The sequence below is a fragment of the Vanellus vanellus genome (genome assembly GCF_965231255.1).
Source record: "Vanellus vanellus genome assembly, contig: HAP1_SCAFFOLD_351, whole genome shotgun sequence".
NCBI lineage: Eukaryota > Metazoa > Chordata > Aves > Charadriiformes > Charadriidae > Vanellus > Vanellus vanellus.
In genome coordinates, this window is record NW_028128300.1 from 72,298 (window position 1) to 80,330 (window position 8,033).

An 8,033-nucleotide genomic window follows, 5' to 3' on the forward strand; every position below is an offset into this window, starting at 1 on the left:
GGACAATGCTCCATTTTCTGGGATGCATCTGAGATTCCTCCCAGGCGTCTCCCACAGACATTTTTCCTGTGGTTTGGGTCCCTGTAATCCCGGGTAGCAACCCCAGACTCCTCCAGGGAAGATACCCGAGATGATTTTTCTCCTTGGACAATGCTCCATCTTCTGGGATGCATCTGAGATTCCTCCCAGGCGTCTCCCACAGACATTTTTCCTGTGGTTTGGGTCCCTGTAATGCCGGGTAGCAACCCCAGACTCCTCCAGGGAAGATACCCGAGATGATTTTTCTCCCTGGACAATGCTCCATCCTCTGGGAAGCATCCGAGACTCCTTGCAGCTTTGTCCCTGAGTGTTTATTCCGGTGCTTTTGGGCCCTGTCATCCCGGGTAGCAACCCCAGACTCCTCCGTGGAAGATACCCAAGTTGATTTTTCTCCTTGGACTATTGTCCATCCTGCGGGATGCACCCGAGACTCCTCCCAGCTCTGTTTCTGAGTGTTTTCTTCCGGTGGTTTAGCGCCCTGTGATCCCAGGTAGCAACCCCAGACTCCTCCAGGGAAGATATCCGAGATGATTTTTCTCCTTGGACAATGCTCCATCCTCTGGGAAGTATCCGAGACTCAATGAATGTATGTCCCTGAGTCTTTATTCCGGTGTTTTGGGGCCCTGTGATCCCGGGTAGCAACCCCAGACTCCTCCAGGGAAGATACCCGAGATGATTTTTCTCCTTGGACAATGCTCCATCTTCTGGGATGCATCTGAGATTCCTCCCACGTGTCTCCCGCAGACATTTTTCCTGTGGTTTTGGTCCCTGTAATCCCGGGTAGCAAGCCCAGACTCCTCCAGGAAAGATACCCGGGATGATTTTTCTCCTTGGACAATGCTCTATACTCTGGGATGCATCCGAGACTTGTCGCAGCTATGTCCCTGAATCTTTTTTCTCGCGGTTTATGGTTCTGTCATCCCAGGTAGCAACCCCAGACTCCTCCAGGGAAGACACCCAAGATGATTTTTCTCTCTTGACAGTGGTCCATCCTGCGGGATCTACCCAGAACTCCTCCCAGGCACCTCCCGCAGAGTTTTCTCCAGTGCTTTAGGGCCCTGTGATCCCGGCTAGCAACCCCAGACTCCTCTAGGGAAGATACCCGAGATAATTTTTCTGCTTGGACAATGCTCCATCTTCTGGGAAGCATCCGAGACTCCTTGCAGGTCTGTCCCTGAGTCTTTATTCCGGTGGTTTAGCGCCCTGTGATCACGGGTAGCAACCCCAGACTCCTCCAGGGAAGATACCCAAGTTGATTTTTCTCCTTGGACAATGCTCCATCTTCTGGGATGCATCTGAGATTCCTCCCAGGCGTCTCCCACAGACATTTTTCCTGTGGTTTGGGTCCCTGTAATCCCGGGTAGCAACCCCAGACTCCTCCAGGGAAGATACCCGAGATGATTTTTCTCCTTGGACAATGCTCCATCTTCTGGGATGCATCTGAGATTCCTCCCAGGCGTCTCCCACAGACATTTTTCCTGTGGTTTGGGTCCCTGTAATCCCGGGTAGCAACCCCAGACTCCTCCAGGGAAGATACCCGAGATGATTTTTCTCCTTGGACAATGCTCCATCTTCTGGGATGCATCTGAGATTCCTCCCAAGTGTCTCCTGCAGACATTTTTCCTGTGCTTTTGGTCCCTGTAATCCCGGGTAGCAAGCCCAGACTCCTCCAGGAAAGATACCCGGGATGATTTTTCTCCTTGGACAATGCTCTATACTCTGGGATGCATCCGAGACTTGTCGCAGCTATTTCCCTGAGTCTTTTTTCTCGCGGTTTATGGTTCTGTCATCCCAGGTAGCAACCCCAGACTCCTCCAGGGAAGACACCCAAGATGATTTTTCTCTCTTGACAGTGGTCCATCCTGCGGGATCTACCCAGAACTCCTCCCAGGCATCTCCCGCAGAGTTTTCTCCAGTGCTTTAGGGCCCTGTGATCCCGGCTAGCAACCCCAGACTCCTCTAGGGAAGATACCCGAGATAATTTTTCTGCTTGGACAATGCTCCATCCTCTGGGAAGCATCCGAGACTCCTTGCAGGTATGTCCCTGAGTGTTTATTCCGGTGCTTTTGGGCCCTGTCATCCCGTGTAGCAACCCCAGTCTCCTCCGTGGAAGATACCCAAGTTGATTTTTCTCCTTGGACTATTGTCCATCCTGCGGGATGCACCCGAGTCTCTTCCCAGCTCTGTTTCTGAGTGTTTTCTTCCGGTGGTTTAGCGCCCTGTGATCCCAGGTAGCAACCCCAGATTCCTCCAGGGAAGATACCCGAGATGATTTTTCTCCTTGGACAATGCTCCATCCTCTGGGAAGCATCCGAGACTCATTGAAGGTATGTCCCTGAGTCTTTATTCCGGTGTTTTGGGGCCCTGTGATCCCGGGTAGCAACCCCAGACTCCTCCAGGGAAGATACCCGAGATGATTTTTCTCCTTGGACAATGCTCCATCTTCTGGGATGCATCTGAAATTCCTCCCAAGTGTCTCCCGCTGACATTTTTCCTGTGGTTTTGGTCCCTGTAATCCCAGATAGCAAGCCCAGACTCCTCCAGGAAAGATACCCGGGATGATTTTTCTCCTTGGACAATGCTCTATACTCTGGGATGCATCCGAGACTTGTCGCAGCTATGTCCCTGAGTCTTTTTTCTCGCGGTTTATGGTTCTGTCATCCCAGGTAGCAACCTCAGACTCCTCCAGGGAAGACACCCAAGATGATTTTTCTCTCTTGACAGTGGTCCATCCTGCGGGATCTACCCAGAACTCCTCCCAGGCATCTCCCGCAGAGTTTTCTCCAGTGCTTTAGGGCCCTGTCATCCCGGCTAGCAACCCCAGACTCCTCTAGGGAAGATACCCGAGATAATTTTTCTGCTTGGACAATGCTCCATCCTCTGGGAAGCATCCGAGACTCCTTGCAGGTATGTCCCTGAGTCTTTATTCCGGTGGTTTAGCGCCCTGTGATCACGGGTAGCAACCCCAGACTCCTCCAGGGAAGATACCCGAGATGATTTTTCTCCTTGGACAATGCTCCATTTTCTGGGATGCATCTGAGATTCCTCCCAGGCGTCTCCCACAGACATTTTTCCTGTGGTTTGGGTCCCTGTAATCCCGGGTAGCAACCCCAGACTCCTCCAGGGAAGATACCCGAGATGATTTTTCTCCTTGGACAATGCTCCATCTTCTGGGATGCATCTGAGATTCCTCCCAGGCGTCTCCCACAGACATTTTTCCTGTGGTTTGGGTCCCTGTAATCCCGGGTAGCAACCCCAGACTCCTCCAGGGAAGATACCCGAGATGATTTTTCTCCCTGGACAATGCTCCATCCTCTGGGAAGCATCCGAGACTCCTTGCAGCTTTGTCCCTGAGTGTTTATTCCGGTGCTTTTGGGCCCTGTCATCCCGGGTAGCAACCCCAGACTCCTCCGTGGAAGATACCCAAGTTGATTTTTCTCCTTGGACTATTGTCCATCCTGCGGGATGCACCCGAGACTCCTCCCAGCTCTGTTTCTGAGTGTTTTCTTCCGGTGGTTTAGCGCCCTGTGATCCCAGGTAGCAACCCCAGACTCCTCCAGGGAAGATAGCCGAGATGATTTTTCTCCTTGGACAATGCTCCATCCTCTGGGAAGTATCCGAGACTCATTGAATGTATGTCCCTGAGTCTTTATTCCGGTGTTTTGGGGCCCTGTGATCCCGGGTAGCAACCCCAGACTCCTCCAGGGAAGATACCCGAGATGATTTTTCTCCTTGGACAATGCTCCATCTTCTGGGATGCATCTGAGATTCCTCCCACGTGTCTCCCGCAGACATTTTTCCTGTGGTTTTGGTCCCTGTAATCCCAGGTAGCAAGCCCAGACTCCTCCAGGAAAGATACCTGGGATGATTTTTCTCCTTGGACAATGCTCTATACTCTGGGATGCATCCGAGACTTGTCGCAGCTATGTCCCTGAATCTTTTTTCTCGCGGTTTATGGTTCTGTCATCCCAGGTAGCAACCCCAGACTCCTCCAGGGAAGACACCCAAGATGATTTTTCTCTCTTGACAGTGGTCCATCCTGCGGGATCTACCCAGAACTCCTCCCAGGCACCTCCCGCAGAGTTTTCTCCAGTGCTTTAGGGCCCTGTGATCCCGGCTAGCAACCCCAGACTCCTCTAGGGAAGATACCCGAGATAATTTTTCTCCTTGGACAATGCTCCATCCTCTGGGAAGCATCCGAGACTCCTTGCAGGTCTGTCCCTGAGTCTTTATTCCGGTGGTTTAGCGCCCTGTGATCACGGGTAGCAACCCCAGACTCCTCCAGGGAAGATACCCAAGTTGATTTTTCTCCTTGGACAATGCTCCATCTTCTGGGATGCATCTGAGATTCCTCCCAGGCGTCTCCCACAGACATTTTTCCTGTGGTTTGGGTCCCTGTAATCCCGGGTAGCAACCCCAGACTCCTCCAGGGAAGATACCCGAGATGATTTTTCTCCTTGGACAATGCTCCATCTTCTGGGATGCATCTGAGATTCCTCCCAGGCGTCTCCCACAGACATTTTTCCTGTGGTTTGGGTCCCTGTAATCCCGGGTAGCAACCCCAGACTCCTCCAGGGAAGATACCCGAGATGATTTTTCTCCTTGGACAATGCTCCATCTTCTGGGATGCATCTGATATTCCTCCCAAGTGTCTCCTGCAGACATTTTTCCTGTGCTTTTGGTCCCTGTAATCCCGGGTAGCAAGCCCAGACTCCTCCAGGAAAGATACCCGGGATGATTTTTCTCCTTGGACAATGCTCTATACTCTGGGATGCATCCGAGACTTGTCGCAGCTATTTCCCTGAGTCTTTTTTCTCGCGGTTTATGGTTCTGTCATCCCAGGTAGCAACCCCAGACTCCTCCAGGGAAGACACCCAAGATGATTTTTCTCTCTTGACAGTGGTCCATCCTGCGGGATCTACCCAGAACTCCTCCCAGGCATCTCCCGCAGAGTTTTCTCCAGTGCTTTAGGGCCCTGTGATCCCGGGTAGCAACCCCAGACTCCTCTAGGGAAGATACCCGAGATAATTTTTCTGCTTGGACAATGCTCCATCCTCTGGGAAGCATCCGAGACTCCTTGCAGGTATGTCCCTGAGTGTTTATTCCGGTGCTTTTGGGCCCTGTCATCCCGTGTAGCAACCCCAGTCTCCTCCGTGGAAGATACCCAAGTTGATTTTTCTCCTTGGACTATTGTCCATCCTGCGGGATGCACCCGAGTCTCTTCCCAGCTCTGTTTCTGAGTGTTTTCTTCCGGTGGTTTAGCGCCCTGTGATCCCAGGTAGCAACCCCAGACTCCTCCAGGGAAGATACCCGAGATGATTTTTCTCCTTGGACAATGCTCCATCCTCTGGGAAGCATCCGAGACTCATTGAAGGTATGTCCCTGAGTCTTTATTCCGGTGTTTTGGGGCCCTGTGATCCCGGGTAGCAACCCCAGACTCCTCCAGGGAAGATACCCGAGATGATTTTTCTCCTTGGACAATGCTCCATCTTCTGGGATGCATCTGAAATTCCTCCCAAGTGTCTCCCGCTGACATTTTTCCTGTGGTTTTGGTCCCTGTAATCCCAGGTAGCAAGCCCAGACTCCTCCAGGAAAGATACCCGGGATGATTTTTCTCCTTGGACAATGCTCTATACTCTGGGATGCATCCGAGACTTGTCGCAGCTATGTCCCTGAGTCTTTTTTCTCGCGGTTTATGGTTCTGTCATCCCAGGTAGCAACCTCAGACTCCTCCAGGGAAGACACCCAAGATGATTTTTCTCTCTTGACAGTGGTCCATCCTGCGGGATCTACCCAGAACTCCTCCCAGGCACCTCCCGCAGAGTTTTCTCCAGTGCTTTAGGGCCCTGTCATCCCGGGTAGCAACCCCAGACTCCTCTAGGGAAGATACCCGAGATAATTTTTCTGCTTGGACAATGCTCCATCCTCTGGGAAGCATCCGAGACTCCTTGCAGGTATGTCCCTGAGTCTTTATTCCGGTGGTTTAGCGCCCTGTGATCACGGGTAGCAACCCCAGACTCCTCCAGGGAAGATACCCGAGATGATTTTTCTCCTTGGACAATGCTCCATTTTCTGGGATGCATCTGAGATTCCTCCCAGGCGTCTCCCACAGACATTTTTCCTGTGGTTTGGGTCCCTGTAATCCCGGGTAGCAACCCCAGACTCTTCCAGGGAAGATACCCGAGATGATTTTTCTCCTTGGACAATGCTCCATCTTCTGGGATGCATCTGAGATTCCTCCCAGGCGTCTCCCACAGACATTTTTCCTGTGGTTTGGGTCCCTGTAATCCCGGGTAGCAACCCCAGACTCCTCCAGGGAAGATACCCGAGATGATTTTTCTCCCTGGACAATGCTCCATCCTCTGGGAAGCATCCGAGACTCCTTGCAGCTTTGTCCCTGAGTGTTTATTCCGGTGCTTTTGGGCCCTGTCATCCCGGGTAGCAACCCCAGACTCCTCCGTGGAAGATACCCAAGTTGATTTTTCTCCTTGGACTATTGTCCATCCTGCGGGATGCACCCGAGACTCCTCCCAGCTCTGTTTCTGAGTGTTTTCTTCCGGTGGTTTAGCGCCCTGTGATCCCAGGTAGCAACCCCAGACTCCTCCAGGGAAGATATCCGAGATGATTTTTCTCCTTGGACAATGCTCCATCCTCTGGGAAGTATCCGAGACTCAATGAATGTATGTCCCTGAGTCTTTATTCCGGTGTTTTGGGGCCCTGTGATCCCGGGTAGCAACCCCAGACTCCTCCAGGGAAGATACCCGAGATGATTTTTCTCCTTGGACAATGCTCCATCTTCTGGGATGCATCTGAGATTCCTCCCACGTGTCTCCCGCAGACATTTTTCCTGTGGTTTTGGTCCCTGTAATCCCGGGTAGCAAGCCCAGACTCCTCCAGGAAAGATACCCGGGATGATTTTTCTCCTTGGACAATGCTCTATACTCTGGGATGCATCCGAGACTTGTCGCAGCTATGTCCCTGAATCTTTTTTCTCGCGGTTTATGGTTCTGTCATCCCAGGTAGCAACCCCAGACTCCTCCAGGGAAGACACCCAAGATGATTTTTCTCTCTTGACAGTGGTCCATCCTGCGGGATCTACCCAGAACTCCTCCCAGGCACCTCCCGCAGAGTTTTCTCCAGTGCTTTAGGGCCCTGTGATCCCGGCTAGCAACCCCAGACTCCTCTAGGGAAGATACCCGAGATAATTTTTCTGCTTGGACAATGCTCCATCTTCTGGGAAGCATCCGAGACTCCTTGCAGGTCTGTCCCTGAGTCTTTATTCCGGTGGTTTAGCGCCCTGTGATCACGGGTAGCAACCCCAGACTCCTCCAGGGAAGATACCCAAGTTGATTTTTCTCCTTGGACAATGCTCTATACTCTGGGATGCATCCGAGACTTGTCGCAGCTATTTCCCTGAGTCTTTTTTCTCGCGGTTTATGGTTCTGTCATCCCAGGTAGCAACCCCAGACTCCTCCAGGGAAGACACCCAAGATGATTTTTCTCTCTTGACAGTGGTCCATCCTGCGGGATCTACCCAGAACTCCTCCCAGGCATCTCCCGCAGAGTTTTCTCCAGTGCTTTAGGGCCCTGTGATCCCGGGTAGCAACCCCAGACTCCTCTAGGGAAGATACCCGAGATAATTTTTCTGCTTGGACAATGCTCCATCCTCTGGGAAGCATCCGAGACTCCTTGCAGGTATGTCCCTGAGTGTTTATTCCGGTGCTTTTGGGCCCTGTCATCCCGTGTAGCAACCCCAGTCTCCTCCGTGGAAGATACCCAAGTTGATTTTTCTCCTTGGACTATTGTCCATCCTGCGGGATGCACCCGAGTCTCTTCCCAGCTCTGTTTCTGAGTGTTTTCTTCCGGTGGTTTAGCGCCCTGTGATCCCAGGTAGCAACCCCAGACTCCTCCAGGGAAGATACCCGAGATGATTTTTCTCCTTGGACAATGCTCCATCCTCTGGGAAGCATCCGAGACTCATTGAAGGTATGTCC